Here is a 27739-nt window from a genome sequence, read left to right on the forward strand (position 1 = left end):
CTCTTTGAGGATATCCAGAAGGTATGACAATGGGTGGGAGTATCCAGGTTATCAGAATCTTGATCCACCGGTGGAGAAATGCTTTTTATTTGTAGATGTGGACAGTATTAAAATCTTCACACACACACACCCAGTTTAAAGTGCCTGAGAAAAGCATCTCTGAGCTGAAAAAGCATCTGGGGGAAGCTAGATGCTTTCTAGACACATCTGCACCCAGCCTTGGATTTCAGTCATGCAGATGTGTCCAGAAGGCTTTTTTCCTGAAAGCTTACCCTTTCAGGTGTGGGGGGGGGGGGGAGGAAGCAGAGACTTGGAGGACTATAATGCCAGAAAAGTTTCTTCCTACAGCTCTAAGAGAAAGCCTCTTTGACCTGCTCAGGGGGTGGGCAAAGGGAGAGAATAAAACCTCCTGGCACAGGGAGGAGCGTCTCTTTGGCTGACTCCATACTTCATATGGAGGCTGAAGTCCTGGATCATGAAAGGTATGAAGACTATTCAGTAAAGTGTCTTAACAGAACCTTAAGAGAACATTTAAGTTCTGCCTTAACATTAGGCATGTACAAAGGGAGGGACAGAGGAACTGCATTAGTACCCATTTCTTTTGAGTACCCTTGCTTATTTTGCTATCCTTAAAAGTATGAATGTGAATTTCTTCTTTTGTTTAATAAATGCTTTTTAAATTCTTAAATGCTGGAAGCTGTTCTCTATGCTACATAGACTCCCACTGCTCAACAACACTATCTAAAACAGGTGCCAAGGGAAGGAGGTGGTCTGTTGGTAACTGGTCCTCCAGTGGTGCACAAGTGAAATAAACAGTCCTAGTGGTAACCAGGTGATAGGTAGCAGGAGACTGGGCACAAGGCAGGGCTCCCCTGTGGCAAGCCTGCACAGGGGAGTGGGGAGTCTTGCCCTCCTGATGGGCAATTCCCACAAAGGCCAAGTGGTGGCAGCGAGTACAAGAGAGAAGGAGTGAAAGCTCCACTAAGGGCTAGAGGAGCACCAGCTGGGTGTCATGTGCCAGGCAGAGATTGGACAATCACTTGTTAACTCCAGACACTCCACAGGGCAAGTGCACACAGGTCAGTGGGCCAAGAAGGGTCAGTGCATATTCCTGGACAAAGAGAACAAGAAAAAACAGCAGGTCAACCTGTCACAATGAGCTGTACTTCTGATATTCGAGCTACATAGGCATCTTCCAGACAGCAACATTGACAGGTGTTTTCCTTGTTAGTGGGGTGCCTCTGAGCACAGCATATTTGGGACAGTCAATCCACATTGCTGTTTTTTACATAGACTTTCCACATCTGTGTGTCCTACTTTGCTTTACAGACTGGTCAGCTTGTGGAGTTCCTTCCTACCTTCCTTCCACCTATCCAGCACAATCCATTTGTGTATGTACTGCATCACTGTGTCACTTAATCAGTTAATGCTCACAAAGTCCACCAGCAAATAATATTTTGTGTACCTGTCTGACTTTTGATTCGTTAGCTGTTTCCCCATATTTGGCTGGTTGCTTTCAATGGCTGTGCCACCTTTCCTTCCTTTTTTGAATTATGGACAATAGCTAAATAATTCAGCATCACAATGATCATGGCAGATTACAGGAGTAAGGTGATTTTGCTTTGGAATGTGAAACATGTTTGCTATTGTTGTTGAAGTTTTTCAAAGCACCCTTACAGTGTTTTGTCATTCCATTCTTTTCATTAATAAAGATTTTCCCCTGTATTTATACTCTTTATGTCAAGATTTTTTTTCACAGAAAGTATGTGTCTTTGCGTGTGGGTGGGAGGTTATGGTTAATACTGAGGCAAATTCTGCTTCAGAATCACCTAACTACTAGTAAATCATCATTAATACCAAGAAATACTTTTGTATCACATTTCAATTTTTGAATTTCTAATAATTCACTAAAAAAAAAAGATGACGGTACTCATATATGGCTGTACTGAGTGCCAATTTCCTCCTCAGGACTTGGAAAAGCCTCTAAAAAGTGCCAGTGCACAATGCTGGTAAGTACCGACACAAAAAAATCCCTTAATAGACAAGATGTTGTGCTGAACCACTGCTGATGGGTGTCCTTGTCATTAGTTTCTGTGGTTTCTGTGGAGGGAGTGCTGAGCATCCTACTGGGACATGATAGGAGCACAAGTGATAAGGACCACCCTGAAGCTTCTCCTCACCCCAGACTGATAGCAAGTCAATTGTTTCCCTTTCCTCCAAGAGACACCCACATATTCCCATTGGCTTGCTTTTCTATTTAGCCTGCATGTTGAAAAGGAACCTAGCATGCAGTGCACACAGAACCTGAAAATGGCACCCAGGCATAGTATTTGGGTGTGCTCTTAGAAGAAATATTCCATGCGGCAGCAAGGAGATAACTGGTTCCTTGTTTCCAATATTCTGATTGACCATAGTCAGTTCATTTAGCACATGCACTATGCATTGCTGTTTAGATATATTGCTAGCATGCAATTTTTTAAAAAAAGTGCATTGCCCACTACACAAAAGAACAAAACCGTGAACTGAGTGTGAACCCCTGCATTACTGGTGAGCCCCGGAATCTGAACCACACAGCCCCACAATTGGTGGGAATGGAAGGAATATTCTCACAAGAAATTCAGCATTTGCAAAAATTTCTCCCTAGTCTAGGTATGGCTAGTTCCAAAGAATCAAGGTTTTGGAGTGTCAAACTACTTGGAGGTCAGACTTGGCATGGTCCTGTTTTCCTGTAGATGTACTTGTAGTAGGATTCAAAATAGAACTCTAACTGCAGTTTCAAATATGTCTACTTTTTGACCTCTCTGGATATTTTTGTACAAAACTATGTCTCCCCACTCATATTTTGCTGCCATGAAGGAACACTAATTCAGCCTTCCAGATCCCCTTCCTTTGGGGCAATTCCCCACTATTTTTACTGGTGCCATAGCAGAACCATTTTTGGAAGCTCAGTCGCTATGGGACAGTAACTTTTCACATGCTCTTGGGCTATGCAGACATGATATGTAGTTTGCATCTTCACTGGAAAGTGATGTGCAAGGTAAGGAAAGGAATTTGTTCTGGCAAGAATAGGGAGGCCACCAAACACAAGACAATTATATTTTAATTGAGGATTGGATATTAAACATTTAATTAGGGTGTGAAATAAAAAAGAAGTAGCTGATAATGCTGGACTTCACTGGTAGCCATCTCAGGTGCCTTTTTGACTATAAACTGGTCAGGGCGTGAGTCTCTTCTGATTATTTAATGTTGAATCCAAAAACAATGTTTCCTCCTTCAGTCCACCATGTCTTTTCCACTGGTTACATAAAATGCCACTACACTGATTGTTTCCTGCAGCAATGTCTGTTATGGGATCACAGCATCAAAAAAAATGCTGAAATAAATAGATAGCAATGAAGAAGAAATAACAAATTCTCTCTCAGTACTTATGGAAAGAGACAAATTGCCTTTTGACCCCTAATATGAGACGAATGCATTAATGATACGGCAACGGTGCAGCTAGTGTGAGTTAATTCTACATTTCCACTATATTAGTTTGCACTTGCAGGAATCTCTCTTGGAATGGCAATTGAAATGTTTAGCATTTAGTATCTAGTAAAGAATTCATGAGCATGTGTGAGCACATAGGGATCTTGAGTTAAAGTGATGGTTCCGTTTACCCCAAAGTTAGTTATAACACAGACTACACAAACACATACAGGCAGGCTAAAACTACTGGCTGCTGTGCCCAGTGTGGCACAATGTTTTATAATATAGCAGCTTTATATTCTGTAGCAGGATTTGAGTCCAGTGGCACTTTAGGGACCAACAAGATTTTTAGAGTATGAGCTTTTGAGTCAGATACTGGTGTCTGAAGAAGGGAGCTCTGCTTCTCCAAAGGTCATATCCTGAAAATCTTGCTGGTCTCTAAGATGCCACTGAACTCAAAACCTGCTCTTTCACTGTAGACAAACACAGCTACCCATCTAAAATTTATCTTCATGCTTCATAGCCATTGTACTCTTAAGCATGAAAGACTGGTTTTAGTTCTGGGCAGAATTAAAAAGAATAATTAGTAAATCATTTACAATAAGATGTGTTCTTTTACATACATACATACATACATACATACATACATACATACATACATACATACATACATACATACATATATGGAAAAAATCTAAAGCTGGTTGCTCAGTGTCAAGAGTACAATTAAAATCCAAGGTGACAAATCACACTCCACGGCAATGGCACAAAGATCATTGGATCTTACCTACAATTACCTCCCCTCAGAGTCATTTCCAATCCTGGGAAAGTTTTTTCCTAGGTTTGAGGGACTTGCATGCACTAACAGGTGCAACAGTAACGTATCTGCAGCTGGGAGAGGGAAAGGGGATACATCATTCCTTTCTTTCTCTTTTGTGAACAAAGTTCAGCTCAAAGTTCATGCAAGAGACAAAAAGGCCACTCTCATTCCCTTCCCTCTAGCCATCAAACTGGTGTTGCTATTAGTCCATCCATGCAAATCCCTCAACCCTGGAAATAAACTTTCTGGAGGGAAAGGAGGGAGACTTTCAGTGCTTTCTGCTGGTGGTTCATGGAATCCAATAATCTTAAATTCGATGAGACCAAACTAAAAGTTAGGAACATTTGAAGCAACCAAGGTGGAAAGATGGGGGGAAGAAATGAGCTCAGGAACAACATACCCCTTTGGTGTATTATTTCTGCACCTAATTTTTTCTCCCCCCCCCCAAGTGGTTTTAAGGATGAAAAAAACTACCCTTTAAAGACAAAGGGTATGTGCAATCATGTCTCCTGTTCCCAAACCCCAGTATTTCATCTCAAATTGGGGAGCTACCTGACCTGCTTCTGATTTAATGTTGCTAACCACCAGTTGGGGCCTGGAAATTGTCTGTAAATGACAATTACAGAGATCAGTTCCCCTGGAGGAAATCGCTATCTTGGAAGGTGGATTCTATCACATTACATCCTGCTAAGGTCCCCTCCCTCCTCAAATCCCACCCTCCTCAGGCTCCACTACCAAATCTCCAGGAATTTTCTAACCTTGAGTTGGCAACTGTACTATGTTTTCTCCTTTTTCTCAGGGGTCTTGAAGAAATTACATGGCCAAATTACAAGTGTATAATACACTGACAATGCAGCACTCCCAGCAGGTGGCAACAGCCACTGTCGTTGGGGGCCGTGATTTGACTCCCTGGAGGAGGAAGAGGCAGTGGCGCATTCCTGCCTATCCAGGCATGCTGTGAGGGGTGGAACCCGAGGCCTTATATGGGTGTTCTGTCCCTTGACTTCTCAGTTGAGCCTCATGCTCAGAGCAGCAGGGAGCTTTTCTTGCTGTCCGAGCTCTGAGAGCCTTGAGATGCTGGCTCCTGCCGCCTCAGTGGTGGCTCATCAGCCCAACTGATCAGGATCTGTGTGCAGCTGCGGATCCAGCTGTGGGCCTTTCTCTCTCACTGCACTTGCTGCAGATGCACGCCTGTGCTGCAGGCTACAGGTTCTTCCCTGGCGCGGCTTCAGCCCTCCCGTTCGGATGGTGGACTGTATTCCCCCCTCCTTTGCAACCTTGGGGGCTGGCTGGGCACAAGCGGCTCCCAGGTGGAGGGCATTTTACACACACACCCGCCTCTCCCAGCAAGTGAGGTTTTTCTTTGCATCATTCCTGCGAGCTCCCTCAGCCTGAGCCTTGCGTGTGGGCAGGCAGCCATCGGGGCAGTAACTGGGTGAGAGACTAGGCTCTCTCAGTGGTGTGTGTCTGGAGGGGGGGGTTGGATTTCTGTGACAGGGTTGTTGGGCAGGCTCGCCTTTAATAGCTCAGGGGGCTTTAGACAGGCAAGCCATTGGGCTTTCATATGATTTCTCCCATTATTGTGGGACAGGGCAGTTGCTTCCCCCCCCCCATTCCCTCCAGTTTTGGTTTAGCCCCTTCTCCACTGAGTCAAGGGTTATAAGGCCTTGTTGACACAACAGTTTTACACAGGCCATCTTATTGAAGCTGGCAGCCAATTTTGGCAGGTTTTCAATGGCTGTTTTGGGATCCTGGGCCACCTGTAGTGGGACAGGAAGCTATTTTGGCTGCACTGGCTGCTGTTTTGGGATCCCTGGCTGCTTGGGTGTGCAGTGGGGTACCAAGAGGCCACAGCCAGATTGATTTCACTCATGCAGGGTTCAAGGCCATTACATTTGCACCACCTAGATAGCATTAATTTGTCCAGGCTGCTGTAGCACAGTGGTTAAGTGACTGACTGCTGTAGCACAGTGTTAAGTGATTTGGTCATGAATTGGCACTCTTCTGGTTCGCATCCCTCTGCTGTCATGAGCCCAGGAGGTGACCTTTGGTAAGCCACTCCTCTCAGCCCCAGCCAGCTCCCTAGCTGTGTTGTGGGGATAATGCGGCACTTACCCGGCGTGCAGCAATGCTGCTGAAGCTGGGTGCCAATTATTGCCGAGATGGAAGGAGGGAGGCAGCACCATACCCTTCCCCCCTTCCTCCATATATGGCCTTGCTGGATGGGGCGGAGCAGGAGCCTAGCAGGCTGTGCTGCCCCACCCAGTCGCAGTCGCTCGTTGTGCTCGGAGGAGAAGGACGTCCCAGCCCCGAGCAGGCAGCGTGGCAGCGGGTGAGCGGAGCGGCGCGGCAACGGAGCGGCGTGGGGGCCGTCGGCGTCGGATGGCGTTCGCTTAGGCGGCTGGCCCGTGGTGGCTTTGGCGGCGGTTCTTTCCCCCACACGGTTGGGAGTCTGAGGCGTTGGCGCTGCGCAGTTTGCGCAGCGCCGCTTGGCCTTGTCGAGGCAGCGCCCGGGGAAGTTTCTTGCCGCCGGTCAGGCGGCGCGTGTTTGCGGCCCGCCTGTTCTTTCCCCGCCAGCCAACCATTAGCTGGGGGAGGCTTGGGAAAGAGGGCTCCTGCAGCGCAGCACACTGGTGGGCAGCCTGTTGGGAGTGGGGGCGGCAGGCACGGGATTAAACCCCTCTGGCTGGGGCGTGTGAGTGGGCACCTGTGGGTTGGGGCGTCACTGTGATCCCGTCCACCCCCCCCCCAGCGTTTGGGCCCTTATACGGTCCCCCCACACACCCAGTATACATTGGTGGGTTTAGGAGCGGCAGCTCTATTGGTTGTTGGGCTTTGGCTGTTCCTGGGGCTGAAGCCTGTGGGCTGGGGGAGAAGCGCTTTGTGTGGCCTGCTTAGTCCTGGTGGCCATTTTGTAGGCTACTGGTAGGTGGGCTGGGCGGCAGCCATTTTGGGAGGCCTTGTAGTAGCTCTCGGCGGCCATCTTGTTGGTGAGAAGGTGGGGTTAGAAGGGGATTGTGCCTTTGTTGGGGCTTGTGAAATAGGAGTATGCCACCTAAGAAGGGGAAGCAGCCTGCAAAGAAGGCTGCAGCCAAGCGGCCTCATGCAGCTGTATCTTCATCAGATGAAGAGGGGACTCCTGTTAGCCAGCAGGACATATTGAGGCGCTTGTCTGCATTGGAGCAGGCCAGGGGCACCCCCAGTAGTTCATCTCAAAGTGGGGGTAGGTCTAGGCCTGTGCGTGGTGCGTCCAGGAATGCCACCAACAGGGAAATTTTACGCCGGTTGTCTCTTTTGGAGGGCACAGGTGGAACATCAATGGGTGGAAGCAGCAGCGCTCTGGCAGCCCCATCGATGGAGCTCCAGGAGACGGCTTTGGACGTGGACCAGGAGTTCTCGGAGGATGCGCCTCCTGTGGCAGTGGCGGTTGAGCCGGTGGATGAGAGAGATAAGGACCCCACTTCACAGATGGGTGTTCCGTGGCCTTGGGGCCCTTGGGGCCAGGCTGCGTCCTCTGCTTCAACAGGGTTACCACAAGGGCCTGTCCCGCTCTGCTCTCGGCCTCCTGATGGGGGGAGCCAGGCAAATTGGTTGGGACAAGGATGGGGGTCTGCTTCCCAGCAGCACTTGTCAGCCTCTGCACTTTTGGGGGTACCTGGACCGGCTGCTTATATGGGTGTGCCTATGGGCTGGTCAGGGTTTCCTGGATCTCCTTGGGGCTTTGGCCCTTATCCATCTGTGGCTTATGGGCAAGTTTCCTTCAATGCTATGCCATTTGGAGATACGGCTTTGCCGTTGGGGGACCACTTGACCCAGGCTACTAGGGATAAGATCCTTAAGGGTGAATATATTGACATTTTCTCTTCTCTTTTGGGAGATGGAGAAAAAAGATAAGGAAGAGATGGATGACAGGGACAAGGAGCGCCTGAAAAGGAGGCGGGTGGATAGGACCTGGAACAATTGGTTGCCAGGGTTTTTGATTTATGCAGGGGTGATTGCTAGGGCCCAACCTCATCGGGCCCCTCAGTTGTTTCAGTACCTAGACATCATTCTGAAAGGGTACACGGGGTTCTCGGGTGCTGCATGGATGCAGTATGACGAGGAGTTTCGGATGAGAGCAGCAATGAACCCTAACTTGCCGTGGGATCGCATCCATCAACAGCTATGGCTGCAGGTGATGTCCCCGGCCAAACCCAATTTAGGGGACAGGTCAGACAGCGGGCATGTAGTCCATCGTTCTTCGCAGGCTTCCAGCACCCGCGGCAGCGCGGGGCAGCAGGTTCAACCCCGGCTGCTATGCTGGGAGTTCGCCTACAAGGGAACCTGCCTTAGGAAGCCTTGTCACTTCAGGCATGAATGTCCCTCCTGTGCTGGCCCCCACTCCTATAATGCTTGCTCCAAGAACAAGCAAGGTTGGGGTGGTAAGAAGTCAGGGGGAGGGGCTGGTGGGCAAGGTCCCCTTGGTAAAGGGACCCAGCCCAGTAAAACTGAAGGTCCTTGAGGGGCTGTTGTCACATTACCCTAGGCGAGAAGATGTGATTTATTTGTTTCAGGGGTTTAGGGATGGTTTTAGGATTCCGGCTCAGGGACCAAGGTCCCCCTTTATGGCTGATAATTTGCGTTCGGTGTTGGGGAAAGAGGACATAGTTAGGCAAAAAATCAGGAAAGAATGCGCGGAAGGCCGAGTTCTGGGGCCGTTTTCGGCCCCACCAACACCTAATTTTAGGGTCTCACCTTTGGGAGTGGTGCCTAAGAAGGCAGCTGGGGAGTTTCGCCTGATACACCACTTGTCCTTCCCTAAGGGGGGATCAGTAAACGATGCTATACCAGAGCACTTATGCTCTGTCCGGTACACCTCCTTTGACCAAGCGGTCCAGGTGGTGCGCAGTTGTGGATTGGGTGCGGAAATGGCGAAATGCAACATCAAGTCTACATTCCGTCTTCTTCCAGTGCACCCAGCTGATTTTGAGCTCCTAGGGTTTTCTTTTGAGGGAGTGTATTATATGGATAGGGCCCTGCCAATGGGTTGCTCCATTTCCTGTGCAGCCTTTGAGAAGTTCAGCTGTTTTCTCGAATGGGAGGTGCAGCGCAGAGCGGCTTCCCGCCATATGGCTCATTATTTGGATGACTTTCTTTTTGTGGGGCCGGCGGGATCTGGTCAGTGCGCTGGTCTCCTGGCTACCTTTGTAGCACTCGCCAAGGAGCTGGGCGTCCCATTGGCACAGGAAAAAACGGAGGGGCCAACACCGATTCTTACATTCCTGGGGATTGAGTTGGATACTATCAAACAGGCAATGAGGTTGCCTATGGATAAAGTGGACGAGCTTAAGGCTCGTTTGCACGAATTTGAAGGAAAGCACAAGGTTTCCCTTGTTGAAATTCAGCAGTTAGTGGGCTTCCTTAATTTTGCCTGCAAGGCAATAGCGCCTGGGCGGGCCTTTTTGCGTCGTTTATGTGATGCTATGGCCCACTTGCGTGCCCCCCATCACCGATTGCGGGTTACGAAGGGCATATGGGATGATCTGGCTGTTTGGGGGGCTTTTCTGGCAGACTTTAATGGGGTCTCCTTGTGGCGTGACGAGTTGCTTGAAGCTGAGCTGCAAGTGACGTCAGATGCGTCCGGCTCCACTGGTTTCGGAGTGTATTTCCGTAGGCATTGGTGTGCTGAACGGTGGCCGCCAGACTGGAAGTCTTCTGACATATCGAGGGATTTGACGTTTTTGGAATTTTTTCCTATCCTAGTGGCAGTCCACCTGTGGGGTCGGGAATTGGCAAACCGCACGGTCCACTTTTGGTGTGACAATCAAGCGGTAGTGCAGGTAGTTAATTCATTGACTTCCAAGTCGCCCAGGTTGATGAGGTTGGTTAGGGATTTCACGCTGCTGTGCCTCCGGTTAAATATTTTGTTTAAGGCCAAGCATGTTATTGGTGTCAATAATGGTGTGGCGGACGCTTTGTCTCGCCTACAGATGGAGCGTTTTTGGCGGCTTGCACCGGAGGCCGATCGGCAGCTGGAGCGAATGCCCACGGAGCTGTGGCAGCTTGGGAGGCCGAGGCGTTTCGGGCCATCCAGTTAGCCATCGCGCCCAGCACGCAGAGAGCGTATCGGCGAGCGGTAGGCCAGTTGGCAGAGTTCAGGAAAACTGTGGGGTTGGGGGATGGTTGGCCGATCGCAGTGGAGCACATTATGCACTTCTGTTTATGGCAGAAGGGCAGGGGTATGGCAGTCAGGTCAATTAGGGGGCAGTTAGCTGCACTGGCTTTTGTTAGCAAGGCCCGGGGATTGCCGGAGGCCACGGGTGATTTCCAGATTAGGAAGATGCTCGAGGGTTGGGCTAGAGAGTCCCCTATTTGTAAGGACAGTAGGGAACCTATTTCCCCAGCGGTGCTTAGGGGTCTTAATGCTGCTTGGGGGGATATATGTAGTTCCCGGTATGAGGCTGCCCTCTTTCATGCTGCAGCTCTCACAGCCTTTTTCAGGGCCCTACGAGTGAGTGAGCTGGTGGTGCAGTCTGCTAGGGACACTTCTGGTCGTGCGCTTATGGCTACAGACCTGAAATTTGAACGGAACAGCGTTTCCCTTACAGTGCGGTGGTCTAAGACGGACCAGGGACGTAAGGGGGCGGTGGTTCAGTTGGGTTCCTGTGCTGAGGAGGAGTTATGCCCAGTCCGGGCATTGTGGAAGTATTGGAAATTGCGGGGCTCGGAGCAAGGTTGCCTGTTTCGGCACCAGAGTGCAGCTCCATTGACCCGTTACCAATTTTGGGTGGTGACGAAGCGTGCCCTGTCCAAGCTTGGCTTGGATGGGGTTAATTTTCGCACCCATTCATTTAGGATTGGGGCGGCGTCGACGGCCGCAGCCATGGGGTACTCGGGGCAGGTGATTCAGAGGGTGGGCAGGTGGAGATCCTCGGCCTACCGTTCATATGTACGTCCTCTTTCCTGGTTCTGATGTTGTTGTTGGCTTGTTACTAATTGGTTGTTTTTTTTAGGTCCTGTGCCGCATGGCGGCGTGCAGAGGATCCTGATCTGTGGTCACAGTTACATGTTTTGGGCTGCCCATCAAGCACGGAGGACGCCAGTTGGGTCCCAGTTGGGGCTTAGTGAATGGGCCTCGGTTGAGTGGCAAGGTCGCCGGGGCCTTCGGTGGTCTGGCCTGTTGCCATTGTTGTTTGGTGGGAGACGGAGAGAACCTCCCCACATTCTTGTTATCCATTTAGGGGGAAACAACCTGGGGTTGATGCAGGGTAAGGCTTTGTCTTCCCAGGCACAGGCGGACCTGCACCTTATTTTGGAGCGATGGCTGGGGGTGCTGATCATGTGGTCAGCCATGATTCCACGGCTGGTTTGGAGGGAGGCTGATGGCTGCCAGGCCATTGAGCGGGCCAGGATGAAGGCCAACAGGGCAGTGCAAAAGGCGTTGGAAGGGGGGGGGTTAGGTGTTTATCTGCCTCACCCCAGGATCAGGGCCGAAGTACCCGGCCTCTACAGAGGTGATGGGGTGCATTTGTCTGTTGAGGGCAACAACATCTTTTTGGACGATCTGCGTCAAGGACTCAGGTTAGCTTTAGAATATCAGTGGGGCGCCAGAGCCTAAGCAGAGGCTTGGCAATGGCGTTGGCAGGTTTGGGTTGAGATAAGGTGCGGGCCGGTGAGCACCCTTGGCGCTTCCCCATTTTTTTTTTGAAAAGTTTTTTATTGGGTTAGAACATTATTATTTTTACATTACAATCAATTTTCCCCTAATTTTTCGTTTCCAACCCCCTCCCTTTCCCCCCCTTTTGTTGACTTCCAACAGCTTTCCCACCCTCTGTCCCTTTTGTCATTTTATTCATGCCAGTGACTCTAATCAACCCAGAGAGAAAAATGCACATTCGGGTGCAAGCTCTTATTGACTCGGGTTGCTCAAGAGATATCATAGCCCCAGCTCTAACTATACTGACTCCATTTTCTAATGCTTTTAGTCTCTAAGTGTTTTCTCCTCAGGTGCACCAGTTCCCAGGCAGCATTCCCACCAGAGGAGACTGTTTTGTCTAACACCGTTCCACCAGGCATTGGCCTTGAAGGAGAGCAGCTTCCCAGGACTGAAAGATGTTGTTTTGAGAACTGTGGGGGGAGGCTGTTCCAGATGGGTATTGTTACTCTGTATCCTATGCTTGCTCTTCATTGGTAACAATGATCATGTACCATCCTGAGTCTCCTATTCAGGACAGTGGACTATAATGGACCTTTTCTGCAATAAAACTTCCTTTGCTGGACATTAGACTTATTCTTGCTTCTAAAGGGAATCTTGCAGAGAGTACCTTATCTAGCCACAGTCTGACATTTTGTTACCAATCATGTCTGAGTCGGGCCCAGCGGAATCCAAGGTTGTCCCGGACAGGGATCCTTTGTTTGATCCGTATGCGTCTCCCGACAATCAACCGGTGCAAACCCAAGACTCCCAGGAGCTGGGAGCAACCGGGAACGGGACCGGAGCATCCACTTCCACCCTGCCTCTCATCGACTTCAGTACTCGGAACGAGACTGAAAGCAACCTCGGGGCAAGGCCGAAAGCAACCGCTCTCCCCTTGATTTCGGTACCCACCCCGTCGGAGTGGGGAGCCAGACCCCGAGAAACCAGAGAGCGCCGGGCAGGTGGACTCCATCCACGAGTCTCGATGGACGGGCGCCGAAGCCTGGAAACCGTTCCGGAACTAGATAGCAGCCAACCATGGCGATATTGGAACCGGACGTTTGAGCAGATGGAGGGGGACACGTCTCGCCGTGGAGCCCTGAGTTGGGATTATTCCGAACTTGCTCCGTGGAAAGAGCCAACGGAAGTCCCTGAACAAAATTGGGAGCAGATACAAGGTCGCACCTATGCGGTAGATACCAGCATCTCGGCCGTGACGGGTATGGCCAAGGGGATTCTAGCCGCGAGGTCGCGAATAGTCCGAGGAGACCCTCCTCCGTGGGGCCCTTTCTCCCCGGTGAGTACAGCGAATGAAGGTTCCCTGGGCGAACAACCAGGGCCAAGTCGAATACAACAATTAGAAGCTAAGCTGATGGATATGGAAGAAAGTTTGGCTCACGCCATTCATTTAATTTCCTCAATGGGGGCAGGAGAAAGACTGTCTCCTGAAGAGATGGCAATCCAGATAGCTACCCTTCAAAGTGTCATCTCCTATCCGATGGAGGAAGTTCAGCAGCGGTCGTCACCTACCGGCGAGGGGGGCACCTATCCTGGCGAATCGGGAGAACAACCCAAGGAACTTCCCATTCAGCGGGAAATTCCACCGAGAAGGGATCACCCGAGTGTGCCATCTGATGAAGCTCCCATCGAACCTCCGATCACGGGAGCGGAGGCGCCGCCAGACGAGACCCCTGTCGAGAGGCCTACGGAAGGGGGGGAAAAGCCAAGTGATACACCGGTGATACCCCCACATACTTCCCCTATAACGGTCCGGCCGGACCAAGCGGGGGCACCCGCGGCTCCATCCGGGGAGGGAGCCCCTGGTCAACCGCGCGAAACCGTTCCCGTCGGACAACCTCCGGGAAATGGTCTACCAGCGCCTAAAGACCAGCCGACGCTTCCCAAAACAGCAACGCCGGGAGGGGCAAGCCCGCGCGGCCTTCCACCCATTTGGCCTTCGCCGCTGCGGCCCCTTCCGCTTCGACCACAACTAACCCCGCCGCTGCAGCCGATACGTTTGCCAATGGAACAGCCTTTAAGACCTCCTCCGAACCAACCGATGGGGCCTACACCACTACGACCCCACCAACCCACCCCTCAGCGGCCGATCACTACTCCGCCGCACCAACCTCAACTGCCAGCACCTCAACCGCTACGGCCAACACCTCCGGCATTGCCACCCGCCAGACCCAGACTGCCGCCACCAGCCCAGCCGAGGCCGCCACCCCCGGCTCAACCGGTGATGCCGCCGCCAGCGCAACCAGCACCGCCAGCACAACCGGGTCCCCCCATACCTCAAGTGCCATTGATGCTTCCGGCGGACTTCTACCCAGCACCGGCTCCGAGGCAAGACCTCCCAATGGGTTGGGTGAAACTGGACGCCACTTTTGATGGGGATCCCTCCAAACTGGGCTTTTTCCTAGTGCAAGTCTTACAATTCTTCAACCGGTGGGGACACCTCTTCGGCAGCGAGGCCAGCCAAATTGAACATCTCGGCTCCCGCTTACAAGGGAAAGCAGCAGACTGGTACATAGGACTATATAATATTGGGGCCCCAGAACTTGATACTCTCCAGGGGTTGGTAGATGCTATTAGAGCACAATATGAAGACCCCTTAGAGGAAACCAGGGCCCGAACAGAATTGCAGGCCATTAAGCAGGGCAGCATGTCAGCGAGAGACTATATCACGAAATTCCGACAATTGGCTGCCAAGTGCCCCAGGTGTGAGGAGTCCACAAAAATTATTCTGTTCAAACAAGGACTTAATCCGAGACTTTTGGACAGAGCCCTCATGCAAGACAATCCCCCTACGCTGTTAGGTTGGGTTCAACTTGTTTGCGAAGTGGAGAATCGCATTTTAGAAGTCCGTTTGGTTGAGCAACAACAACAAACGGGACAAAGGAGACCATTGACCCTACAGAAGGGAGCTCGGGGAGCGGGCTACGCCACTCGTGGAGCGAGAGATGCTAGATGGCAACAAGGGCTGTGTTTGCAATGTGGACAGGCTGGTCACTTTGCAGCACAATGCCCCTACCGACCTGTGCAAAGACCTCCGCTTCAATTACGGCGTCCAACCCTTGCTCCGTTCCCTACGCTCCAACGCCCGACTCCAGCTCCACGAGCAAACAGAGGCCGCGGCGCTTCCCAAAGGCCAGCCTCAGAAAGAGGGCTGGAAGCGGAAGAAGTTATGGAATACGATCCCGCTTCCCCATCTACAGAAGTTAACCCAGAAAGTCCCCAGTCGGGAAACGAGATGGATCTGTCGTAAAAGGGCCCAAACGACAGATCCGCCCCAAGCCCGTCCCTGCACGGAACCGGCCACCTGGGTCCATTTTATTCATGCCAGTGACTCTAATCAACCCAGAGAGAAAAATGCACATTCGGGTGCAAGCTCTTATTGACTCGGGTTGCTCAAGAGATATCATAGCCCCAGCTCTAGTCAATGGACTGGTCTTACCAACTCGGGATTTACAGAATCCAGTAATTTTTGAACAAATGGATGGTACCAACATGAATCCGGTCACAACTGAAACCATCCCGGTGATCACAGGCATGGGACAACATTGGGAGAAGAGGTCCTTTGTCATCAGCTCTACTGCCAAGTACCCGTTAATTCTGGGCAGCAAATGGCTATGTGATCACAATCCCTACATAGACTGGGCTCAAGGATGTATTACCTTCAACCATGCCAACTGTAAAAGTCACCGTTGGAATCAAAACTGGGGCGAAGACCCAACTTACAAAGAAAACGCCCTCCTCACCCAAGAAGAAGTCAACCAAATACCCGAACCGTACTGGCCTTTTCTAAATGCTTTCTCGGAGGAGGAAGCTGACACTCTACCCCCGCACCGACGAACGGACTGTGCGGTGGAAATTCTACCCGGAGCCTCATTGCCTAAAGGACGACTCTATCCCATGAGTCTCCATGAACGTGAAGAGCTCCGGAAATTCATCGACACCAACCTCCAAAGAGGGTTCATCCGCCCACCCTCTAGCTCCCACGCCGCTCCAGTTCTCTTCGTGAAAAAGAAGGATGGGGGACTCAGGCTGTGCACGGATTTCCGAGGACTAAATGCAGTGTCCACCAACAACGCCTATCCTATACCGCTCATCCGAGACCTTCTCAACGTCGTGGCCCAAGGTAAGATCTTTACAAAATTAGATCTAAAAGATGCTTACTTCCACGTTCGTATCAAGGCAGGGGATGAGTGGAAAACCGCATTTAATACGCCCCTCGGACAATATGAATACCTAGTTATGCCTTTTGGATTGACGGGAGCCCCGTCTGTATTCATGTCCATGATAAACGAAGTTTTACATGAATTTCTATACAAAGGGGTGGTGGTGTACCTTGATGATGTTTTAATTTATTCTGACACAGAGGAAGAACATGTTCAAATGGTACAAAAGGTCTTGGCCACCTTAATGAAGAATAAACTGCCCATTAAATTGTCCAAATGTGAATTCCACAAAACCGAACTCACTTACCTTGGGTACTGTATCTCACAAGAGGGGTTGAAAATGGATCCAGCCAAAGTACAGGCGATCCAGGATTGGCAAACACCCACCACCCGTAAAGAACTGCAATCCTTCCTGGGGTTTGCCAACTTCTATAGAGACTTCATAGCGAACTTTGCCCAAATCACACTCCCCTTAACAGAATTGCTGAAAACCAAAGATAAAGGGGACCAAGCCAAAAAACCCTCGGCTAAACTACAATGGACCCCCGATTGCCAAATGGCCTTCGAATGTCTAAAACAGCAATTTGTAACGGAACCCATCCTCTCCCACCCTAACGAACAGTCCCCCTTCATAGTACAGGTCGACGCCAGCGATACGGCGATAGGGGGGGTTTTGCTGCAGAAGGGGGAGGATGGGAAATTACGGCCTTGTGCATTCTTGTCCAGAAAGTTCTCAGAGGCAGAAAGGAATTGGAATGTGTGGGAGAAGGAGGCCTTTGCAGTGAAAGCAGCTCTCACAAACTGGAGGCATTGGCTGGAGGGGGCGAGATACCCTTTTGAGGTCTGGACAGATCATAAAAATTTGGAGGCCCTCCGAAGCCCACGCAGACTGAATGCCAAGCAATTGCGGTGGGCGGAATTCTTTTCCAAGTTCAACTTCACCCTCAATTATCTCCCGGGCAAAACTAACTTTTTGGCAGACGCCCTGTCGCGCATGCCCCAACATAAGAGCAAACGGGCGGAGACTGTCGACACGGTCTTCTCGCCTAAGCAACTTGGGGGCGTGGTGACTACTCGCAGCTGCGCTAAGCAGCCCCTCCCGGCCGACCAAGAATGGAAATCGAAACTTAAAGCTGAAGTGGAGAAGGAGGGGGATAAGGCGCCACGAAACAAACTAACCCAATCCCCACAGGGGGATTGGCTAGCTGGGAGCAAGTTGTATGTCCCAGACAGCTTTAAGCTGGAAGTCTTGCAGCGCTGTCATGATGCTCCCACTGCTGGACATTATGGGTACCTGAAAACTTTACACCTAGTTCAAAGACAATTCTGGTGGCCGGGCATGCGCAAAGACATTTCCCAATACGTTGGTTCCTGCCCTATTTGCCTCAGCGCAAAGACCAGGAAGGGGAAACCTCCGGGTCTCCTGCAACCATTAGAAACACCGAACAGGCCCTGGGAAATAATCTCCATGGACTTTATCACTGATCTACCTCCCTCGAAAGGACATAATTGTATTTTAGTTGTGGTAGATCTGTTCTCCAAACAAGCCCATTTTATACCCTGTACCGCTATACCCTCCGCTCGAAAACTAGCGGACCTGTTTCTAAAGCACATCGTAAAATTACATTCTTTTCCGTCCAAGGTGATTTCGGATCGCGGCGGACAGTTCGTTGCCAACTTCTGGCGGGAGCTTATGAAAATGTTGAATATTGAACAAGGTATCAGTTCAAGCCACCACCCACAAACCGACGGGCAATCCGAAAAAACAAACCAAATATTAGAACAGTTCCTTCGTTGCTACATCAATTTCCAACAAGATAATTGGGTGGACCTTCTCCCTCTAGCAGAATTCTCCTATAACAACAGTGTACACGCTTCAACGGGAGAAGCCCCCTTCAAGATTGTATATGGAACTCACTTCAATCCCTTCCCGTTGGACGCACCCCCTCTCCATTCCTCTAAATTGCCAGATGTGTCCTCATGGTGGGGGGAGGCAGTGCAGCAATGGACTATCATTAAAAGACACCTTGAAAAAGCCAAACTGGATTACAAAAAGTACGCAGACCGCCATCGTGTGGCCGAATGGGAATTACAACCAGGGGACCATGTGTACATTTCCACAAAGAACCTAAAGCTAGCTCAGACAAGCCGCAAACTCGCTCTGAAATTCTTAGGACCTTTTCCTGTGCGCAAGGTAATAAATAAAGTGACTGTTGCTGTAACATTGCCCAAGAACCTTCGCCATGTGCATGATACGTTCCATGTCAGCCTTTTGAAGAAAGCTCCCACCGACAACAAATGGCATATCAAAGCTCCACCCATTCCAACTTTAATAGACGACCAAATACACTATGAGGTGCAACAAATCTTAGACTCTAAAATCAAGAGAAATCAGCTTTTTTACCTCATTAGGTGGAAGGACTTTGATTCTGGTTACGATGAATGGGTGAACTCTGCACATGTTCATGCTCCTAGATTAACCAAAGCTTTTCATACTCGCTACCCATATAAACCAGGGGGGGATTTGTTTTAAGGGGGGCAGAAATGTCATTTTATTCATGCCAGTGACTCTAATCAACCCAGAGAGAAAAATGCACATTCGGGTGCAAGCTCTTATTGACTCGGGTTGCTCAAGAGATATCATAGCCCCAGCTCTAACTATACTGACTCCATTTTCTAATGCTTTTAGTCTCTAAGTGTTTTCTCCTCAGGTGCACCAGTTCCCAGGCAGCATTCCCACCAGAGGAGACTGTTTTGTCTAACACCGTTCCACCAGGCATTGGCCTTGAAGGAGAGCAGCTTCCCAGGACTGAAAGATGTTGTTTTGAGAACTGTGGGGGGAGGCTGTTCCAGATGGGTATTGTTACTCTGTATCCTATGCTTGCTCTTCATTGGTAACAATGATCATGTACCATCCTGAGTCTCCTATTCAGGACAGTGGACTATAATGGACCTTTTCTGCAATAAAACTTCCTTTGCTGGACATTGGACTTATTCTTGCTTCTAAAGGGAATCTTGCAGAGAGTACCTTATCTAGCCACAGTCTGACACCTTTTCCCTTACTTCTATTAAATTCCTCTGTCTAAAACAGATATACATTCTCCATTATATTAAGCAGTACATCTTTAACTCCTTTACTTATTATACACCCAAACTATACGTCTTTAGATAAACAATTTATCCCATTTTCCAGTTTTGAATATTTCTATATAAACCTATATATCATAAACCATAAAAATTTCCCACATTTAAATCAAACAATTTGATTTGTTCTCTATATATTACTCATTTCATCTTTTTATGGTAATTCTATATAACTCCTCGCATAGTCAATCAATTTAACTCTTCTGTACATTCAGTTTGGTGCATATAAATCTTATCAAAGAAAGAAAATATTGTTAATTACTCAATCCTCATGTTTAAACCTTATCATTAATTATTCTCTATCAATGTTCTATCAGTTAACCTATACATATCTATATATATCTCAATCAATTAATCTAACTGCTTATAAATTCACATTTCTCTTCCTCCCCCGGTAAAGTCACCCCTCTCTTTTATACTTTTATTATACTTCAGTAGTTCTCAAACTGCCACCGTTTTCCTCCCACCTCCCATTTCTTCTCCAGATATTGTTTCAGCTTCTCCCAGTCTGTGTTAAACTGCCCTGAGTCCAGATCTCTCAGTTTTCTTGTCATCTTGTCCATTTCAGCCATATACAGCAATTTGTAGATCCAATCTTCAATAGTTGGCACTTCTTGTACTTTCCATTTCTGCGCATACAAAAGTCTAGCTGCTGCAGTCATATAAAAAATCAACGTCTTATGATGGGCTGGAATTCCCTCCATTCCCAAGTTTAGCAGCAGGAGTTCTGGGTTCTTATTTATTTGAAACTGTAAAATTTCACTCATTTCTCTTATTATTTCCCCCCAGAACTGCCTAGACTTGGCGCTTCCCCATTAATGGGAAGAGGGGCCTGCCCAAAGGCCTGGTACTGCTTTGATGGCTGCCAGTGGCAGGGGGCAGGCTGCCTTCGGGAACCCCCGCTGGAGAGGCCTTACCTCACTGCTATATGGCTGAGGTTTTAGGAGCTCGAAAGGGGGGTAACCAAATTTGCCTGGCTGGCCAGGTCCGCTCCATCCAACGGATGGGGCGCACCTGGGGCTTCGGGGCTCGCCCAGACAGGTCAGGGCGGAGGTCCACGGGGATCCCGTGGCCTGACCTGTACTGCTTTAGGTCCTTGCCGCTGTGTTTTATTGTTGTTGAACAGTTAATAAAGTGGCCCTTAGATCCAACTTGGTGTCTGTTTCTTCATTCCGACTAGGGCGGCAATAATAACACTAACTTGTTCACTGCTCTGGAGATGTGCCAATCTGTCTTTAAGAGCAATATATTAGTGCAGTTATTAGAGAAGTGATATATAAGCTCAGTCACCCTGGTATCTATTTCGGAAGCCAGGGATGACTCTGTTTGTGGTGGGTACCTTCTGGCCACTGCCTGATAGCTTTGCCCATACAGGGCTAGTGGCTATTAGATTTATTGCACCTTTCACAGGGCTGGTGGCTATTAGATTTATTGCACCTTTCACAAGGCTGGTGGCTATTAGATTTATTGCCCCTTTCTGGGTGGCACTATTGGCTTGGGCAGCGAATACGCTGTATGTGTTTTTCATCTGTCTTGGCTCTGCTGTCTGCTTGGGGGCCATTGGACTATATATCACTGCTCTGGGTGGCATTAAGTTGTGTAGAAGAGTGGTATACATAAGCCCAGTTATTATTGCTGGCTTGCGGAGTATTAATCTGCATGTACACACATGAGCTAGCAATGCCCGCCCCCCAAGATGGGAGCTGGGCCCTCTAAGGGCAAACAACCGGTGAGGAGTACTTTCCCCAATAGGCTCCAGTAACCTTGGGGCTTACCCGGTATGATAATTTATCTTGGCTGGTGGCCTTTGAATGGCTGAAGTCCAGGGAAAGATTCGGCCATGGGGGAACAAAGGGAAGAGGCCTGTTTGGCTTGGTTTTGGCCTGCCTTTGATCTTGTTGTTTTGCCTTGCTGCCCTTGAGGGTCCAACGGGCCTGTTGGAGCTGGCTCCGGTGGGCTTCTGGGCAATTGGAGGTGCAGTGGCATTTGAGCAAGAACCAAAATTGCTGCCCAGGAGGGTTCTGAAGTCGGCTGTGAGAGTTTTGCAACTGCTGGCAGTTCACCAAGTGACGGAGCAAGGTGAATCATGGCCTCAGCAGGGGCAGGTGTGGTCATGGGGTCCCTGGGGTCTGGCCACTTCCCCTGTGCCCCTTGGTATGCCTCAGTCCACTTACACTCAAATGGGCATTTTCTTATATAGCCTTCCCTACCCTGGTTCGGGGTGGGAGATGCCCAGCAGCAGGTGGGCAAAGGAGCTCTGCCACAAGCTGATGGAGATGGTTGGCGGTTATGTTTATTGCTTTGTGTTTAAGGCAGTTACTGGCTGTGTTTCTCCCTAGGTGCAGTTGTCGATGGGCTAGCAAGGACCCGTGGACTTAGGGAGCTGGCCTATCAAGTCATTCAGGGGAAACTAATGAAATTTGATCCTTTACCCATTGTTGCAGGCTAGGGCCTTCGTCTTCTCTGCCGGTGTGCCTGAGAAGTGGAGGATTCCTATGTTTACTCCATGCTTCCCCAACGAGTGTGTGTAAGAAGCTTGGAAATGTTTTGTTTTGGGCCCATGGCCTGGTGCCTGGGTGCGCATGACTTCCCTGTCTGTGGTTGCAGGAAATTGAAATGTGTTGGTTTGGGCCCAAGGCTTTATCGCCGGGTGTGTGCAAGAAGCTTGGAAATGTTTTGTTTTGGGCCCATGGCCTGGTGCCTGGGTGCGCATGACTTCCCTGTCTGTGGTTGCAGGAAGTTGAAATGTGTTGGTTTGGGCCCAAGGCTTTCCCGCCGGGTGTGTGCAAGAAGCTTGGGATCCCCATTTGACTGGCTCCAAGGCTTCGCCGCCGGGTGTGTGCATGAATCTTGGAGGTTTTGTTTTGGGCCCATGGCCTGGTGCCTGGGTGCGCATGACTTCCCTGTCTGTGGTTGCAGGAAATTGAAATGTGTTGGTTTGGGCCCAAGGCTTTATCGCCGGGTGTGTGCAAGAAGCTTGGAAATGTTTTGTTTTGGGCCCATGGCCTGGTGCCTGGGTGCGCATGACTTCCCTGTCTGTGGTTGCAGGAAGTTGAAATGTGTTGGTTTGGGCCCAAGGCTTTCCCGCCGGGTGTGTGCAAGAAGCTTGGGATCCCCATTTGACTGGCTCCAAGGCTTCGCCGCCGGGTGTGTGCATGAATCTTGGAGGTTTTGTTTTGGGCCCATGGCCTGGGTGCCTGGGTGTGCAGTACTTCCCTGCCTGTGGTTGCAGGAAGTTGTCGTTTGTTGTTTTGGGCCCAATGCTTCCCCACGGGGTGTGTGCAAGAAGCTTGGGCCCCGGTTTGTGTTTTTTTCCAAGGCTCTCACATGTTGTGCACAGAGATTAGAACTGGTTGAAGGGCTGGGCAGAGGCCCTAGACTCTGTTTATAGTATTGGGATTTAGGGATTGCCCTCCCCCCACTGTCTGCAAAGCAGGGCCACATTTGCTGACTTCTACTGAGGGGATGGAAGTAACAGCAATTTGGAGGAGATGCAGTAAGGGCATGGGTGGCTTTATGCCACCTGTGGGGTGCAAAGGCCTAAGCAGAGGTTTGGCCTTAGCGGTGGCAGGTTAGAAGTTGGGGAAAATGAGCAGGCCGGTGACCACCTTTGGCATATCCCCATTGGTGGGGACTTGGGGTCTTTCAGGAGTGGCTGGGCTGCTGTATGGCCCAGTTGCGAGGTCAGATGCCCTGGCAGGGAACCCCTGGACAGGGTCCCCTGGCAGGGTCCCCACTGCAGCTTTATGGCCGGGTGGGGGAGCTTTAACCACCTTGCCAGGCTGGACTGGGTCCCAGTCATACAATGGATGGCTCGTCCCTGGGGCTGATGGTGGATTGCCCAAACAGGTCAGGGCGGAGGTCCAGGAGTGACCGCAGGGCCTGACCTGTACCGCTAGTTAGGCCCTTGCTGTGTTGACAGATACATTGTTATAATTTTAATAAAGTGGCCCTTTAATTCCCAACACTTTTGTCTTCCTCTTCATTCCGAACCAGGGTGGCAAATGTACACACATACACAGCTAGTTTTGTGTAATGGTTAGCATATCACTCCGGCATGTAAACCTGCTGGGTAATTTTAGGTTAGTCACTCTCTGTACTAACATACCTTACAGAGTTATTGTTGAGATGATAACATGGATGAGAGGAGAACTTCGGGTCTCCATTGTGGGTATAGATATTGATATTAAAATGGGCAAACATATTATACGCAGTTATAACCAAAGGCCCCTCTGCCATATTTTTGTTACTGATTGCTTTCTAATTTTCTCACATGTGTAAGCTCAGTATACCTAATTCCATCTAACAAATGTTGAGGCATAAGGCACTACCCTTACCAGACTGAAACTCTAATCTACTAGGATCTCCAAAACAAAATGTAATTTCCATTTTGGACTTGCATACTTGAAAGTTATGCAGCCAATCTCTCTTAAACATTTGCAACTAGCCTTTCTTCATTATTTTTTTTTTGTGGCCTTTTTATTTTCAGTTTTTCAAGTGTCCTTATCTTTGGCCAGGTACGTTCAGCTTCCCTATCTCTTCCTGCTGTCCAAATTGGCTTTTTTGGGAGCAGCACTTCCTGTCTCTGACTGACAAGAGGAGCTGTATCTGGCCAAATTGATTTTATGTCTCTGCCTTGCACATTTTCCTTTCTAGATACATTCTATTTTAATACTTTTCTATGTCTCCTAACCCTGGAATGTGTTACCTTTTATTATTCTAATATTATCTTTTCTGTCACTTCCAATATTTGCTTTTTAATTTAGTGTTTTGTTCCTTCCTCCTTTCTTGTCACCTGATGTCACTTTTACCCCTCTTTCTTTCCCAGAGAGTTTGTTCATTATCACCAATTCCTCAACAGTTTCTAGGACTCACTTTAAGTCCAGTAGCTCCTTAAAGAACAACACGATTACCAGCGTATAAGCTTTTAAGAGTGAAAACTATGACTTTATCACAGTGTAATCCTAAACCAAATTACACCCTATTAAGACCATGGATTTAGAAAAGAGTAATTTTGCCAAGGATTGCACTGTCAGGCCCTTTCCCTTTCTTACAAATATTCACTCTTGTGAAATAATGGAACCTTGTCCCTAATTTAATTATTTCAAAGTGAGGCGGTATTGGAGATAGCTTGTGAGACAGTGCTGAGACTGCAGTCTTACCACTCTCTAACTACTGAAAGACCTAGCACAAATGTGCCCAATGTTTTTAGGGTTTCTTTTTTTTTTTTGAAAATTTTTTTATTGGGTTAGAATTCATTATTTTTACATTTACATTCAATTTTCCCCGATTTTTTCATCTCTAACCCCTTCCCTTTCCCCCCCTTTTTGTTGACTTCCAACAGCTTTCCAACCCTTTGTCCCCTTTCCCTTACTTTTATTAGCTTCCTCTATCTAAAACAAATATATATTCTCCGTTATTCTAAGCAGTACATCCTTAACTATTTTTAACATTGTATGCCCAAACTGTAAGTCTTTGTTTCCATCTTAAATAAACAATTTATCCCATTTTTCAATTTCAAATATTTCTATATATCATAAACCATATAGATCATACATTCATTTATATCAAACAATTTGACTTATTCTCTATATATTACTCATTCTATCTTTTTGTAATAATTCTATATATCTCTCCTCACGCAGTCAATCAATTTGACTCATCTATATCTTCAGACATTCAGTTTGGTACCAAAAAGAAAGAAAATATTGTTAGTTAGTCAATCCTTATATTTAATCCTTATAGTTAATTATTTTCTATCTATGTTCTGTTTGTTAACCTATATATATCTATATATATATCAATCTATTAATCTGACTGCTTGTTAATTCACATTTATCTCTTCTCCCCCCGGTAAAGTCTCCCCCCTCTACTTCAGTACTTCAGTAGTTCTCAAACTGCCACAGTTTTCCTCCCACCTCCCACAATGTTTTTAGGGTTTCATTGTGTTAGAGAGTAGAGAGTTGCACAGTTTGTAAATCTGTGTCTAATAGAAGTCAGTTGATGTATTCTGCAAGAGCAACTACAGCCTTGCAGACCTGCAAAATCCATCTCATTAATAATCTTTAAGAAGAAGCTGTAAACAGATAGAGGGAAAATGTGCTGCAAGATCTTAGCATTTTAAGACAATCGCTGTGCTTCGAGGCCTAAGTGGCTGGAAGGGTTCTATAACCTTATATATTCTGTCTACCAATGATTCCTGCCTGCTGCCTCTGTTGAACATCTTTAAATGAGATGTAGTACTGGAACTTAGCTCAGATTATGAAACGATTAATGATAATTTTAAAAACAAGATTTAAAAGAACATAACCAAATATATGTGGTGCTTGGCTTTGCAATCACACACCTTACACATTCTTTTGCACATCCTATTCCATCTTTTCAAGTTTATTTCTCATTCCTATGTCTATCAGAGATGAAGCCCTAAAGACATGAACTGCTTTCCCCTGTGTTTAGCTAGAATCCCCCTAATTCACTGTAATTGTTTCAAGCATCTATCAGAGCACATTCACCTTTGCCTGGAGAACAGAGGTGTACAAGGTCATCTGAAAGGCTAACCTCAATAACAGGAAAGTAAAAAAAGACATTTTGTGGTACATGGCAAGGGTGGGCCTTGGCTCCTCTAACAATTATCCCCTACACTTTCCACATTATTTCACAAACTTGTCTCTTTCCGCCATTCTCTAACACTTCAGGATTTTTCTATCTTTTGCTATCAAAGCTATCATGAACATACTGAGGACAGATATATATAGATAGCTGTGAATATTCCTACCTCTCCTGCATTAAGGAAAGATATCAATAGCGGGCATCAATTTGGCCCTATACATTTACTGAATTTTGTTGGGTGTTCACCTTACCCTCAGAAAGATAAAATATGGTTCTGTCACTTATCTGTTTTTCATGCTACAGTAATATAGCTAATCACAGAACTTGCGTGATTAATATCTAACAGGTGTGTGTGTTATGTGCCATCAAGTCGCTTCTGATTTATAGTGACTCTATAAATTAATGAACTCCAAAATATCCTGTAATTAATAACTTCACTCAGGTATTGCAAAGTGAAGGCCCTGGCTTCCTTTATTGAGTCAATTTATCTCATACTAGATATTCCTCTTTTCCCACTATCTCCAACTTTTCTAAGCATTTTTTTTCAATGAGTCTTGTCTTCTCATGATGTGACCAAGTTATGATAGCCTTAGTTTTATCATTTTAGCTTTGAGAGAGTATTCAGGCTTGATTTGATCTAGAACCCACCTATTTGTCTTTTCAGCTGTCCATGGTATCTATAAAACCACATTTCAAATGAATCAATTTTCTTCCTGTCATATTTCTTCATTGTTCAACTTTCATATTTATGTATAGTAATGGGGAAGACCATGAGGATGAATTATCTTAATCTTGGTCTCCAGCAACACTTCTTTACACTTAAGGGTCTTTTCTAGTTGCTTCATGGCCATGCTTCTAAGTATCTCCTTGGTTGCAATCTCCCTTTTGATTGATGATTGAGCCAAGGAATAGAAAATCTTTAATAATTCAGTTTCTTCATTATCATCCTATAACTTATGTGATTCCTCAGTATTCATTACTTTTGTCTTCTTGATGTTCTACTGTAACCCTGCTTTGACATTTTCTTCTTTAATATGCATCAGATGTCATTTAAACACTTTACTATTTTGGTGTCATTTAGTTCAAATTGATAATGTTCCTTTCACCATTTTTCACTCTACTTTCATCAAAATATAATCTAGCTTTCCATATGATATGTTCTGTATATAGCTTGAACATACAGAGAAATAAAATTCATCTTTGTTTGACTCCTTTTCCAATTGGAAATAATTCTCCATGTTAAGTCCTGTCAATGGCTTCTTGTCCAGTGCACATGTTGCACGTCAAAATAGTCAGATGCTGTGGCACACTTAATTCTTTTAAAAAATCCATTGCTCATCCTGACCAAAACCCCCCACACAAACTGACTTTATTCTGAAATTCTCTGCTATGTTTCAGTATCCATTTTAAACTTGTAATATCATGTCAGAATCCAGCTTGAACATCAGGCATTTCTGATTCCATATATGAAAAGAGCCCACTGTAGAATTCTGAGTATCACTTTAGTTGTATTGTCGAAGGCTTTCACGGCCGGAGAACGATGGTTGTTGTGGGTTTTCCAGGCTGTATTGCCGTGGTCTTCGCATTGTAGTTCCTGACATTTCGCCAGCAGCTGTGGCTGGCATCTTCAGAGGTGTAGCACCAAAAGACAGAGAGACACTGAGAGATCTCTGTCTTTTGGTGCTACACCTCTGAAGATGCCAGCCACAGCTGCTGGCGAAATGTCAGGAACTACAATGCCAAGACCACGGCAATACAGCCCGGAAAACCCACAACAACCATCACTTTAGTTGCTTGAGAAATAATGTGATGATCATCTAGTTGCTGCAATTTTTAATGTCT

Source organism: Eublepharis macularius, chromosome 5, assembly GCF_028583425.1.
Source record: "Eublepharis macularius isolate TG4126 chromosome 5, MPM_Emac_v1.0, whole genome shotgun sequence".
Taxonomy (NCBI): Eukaryota; Metazoa; Chordata; class Lepidosauria; order Squamata; family Eublepharidae; genus Eublepharis; species Eublepharis macularius.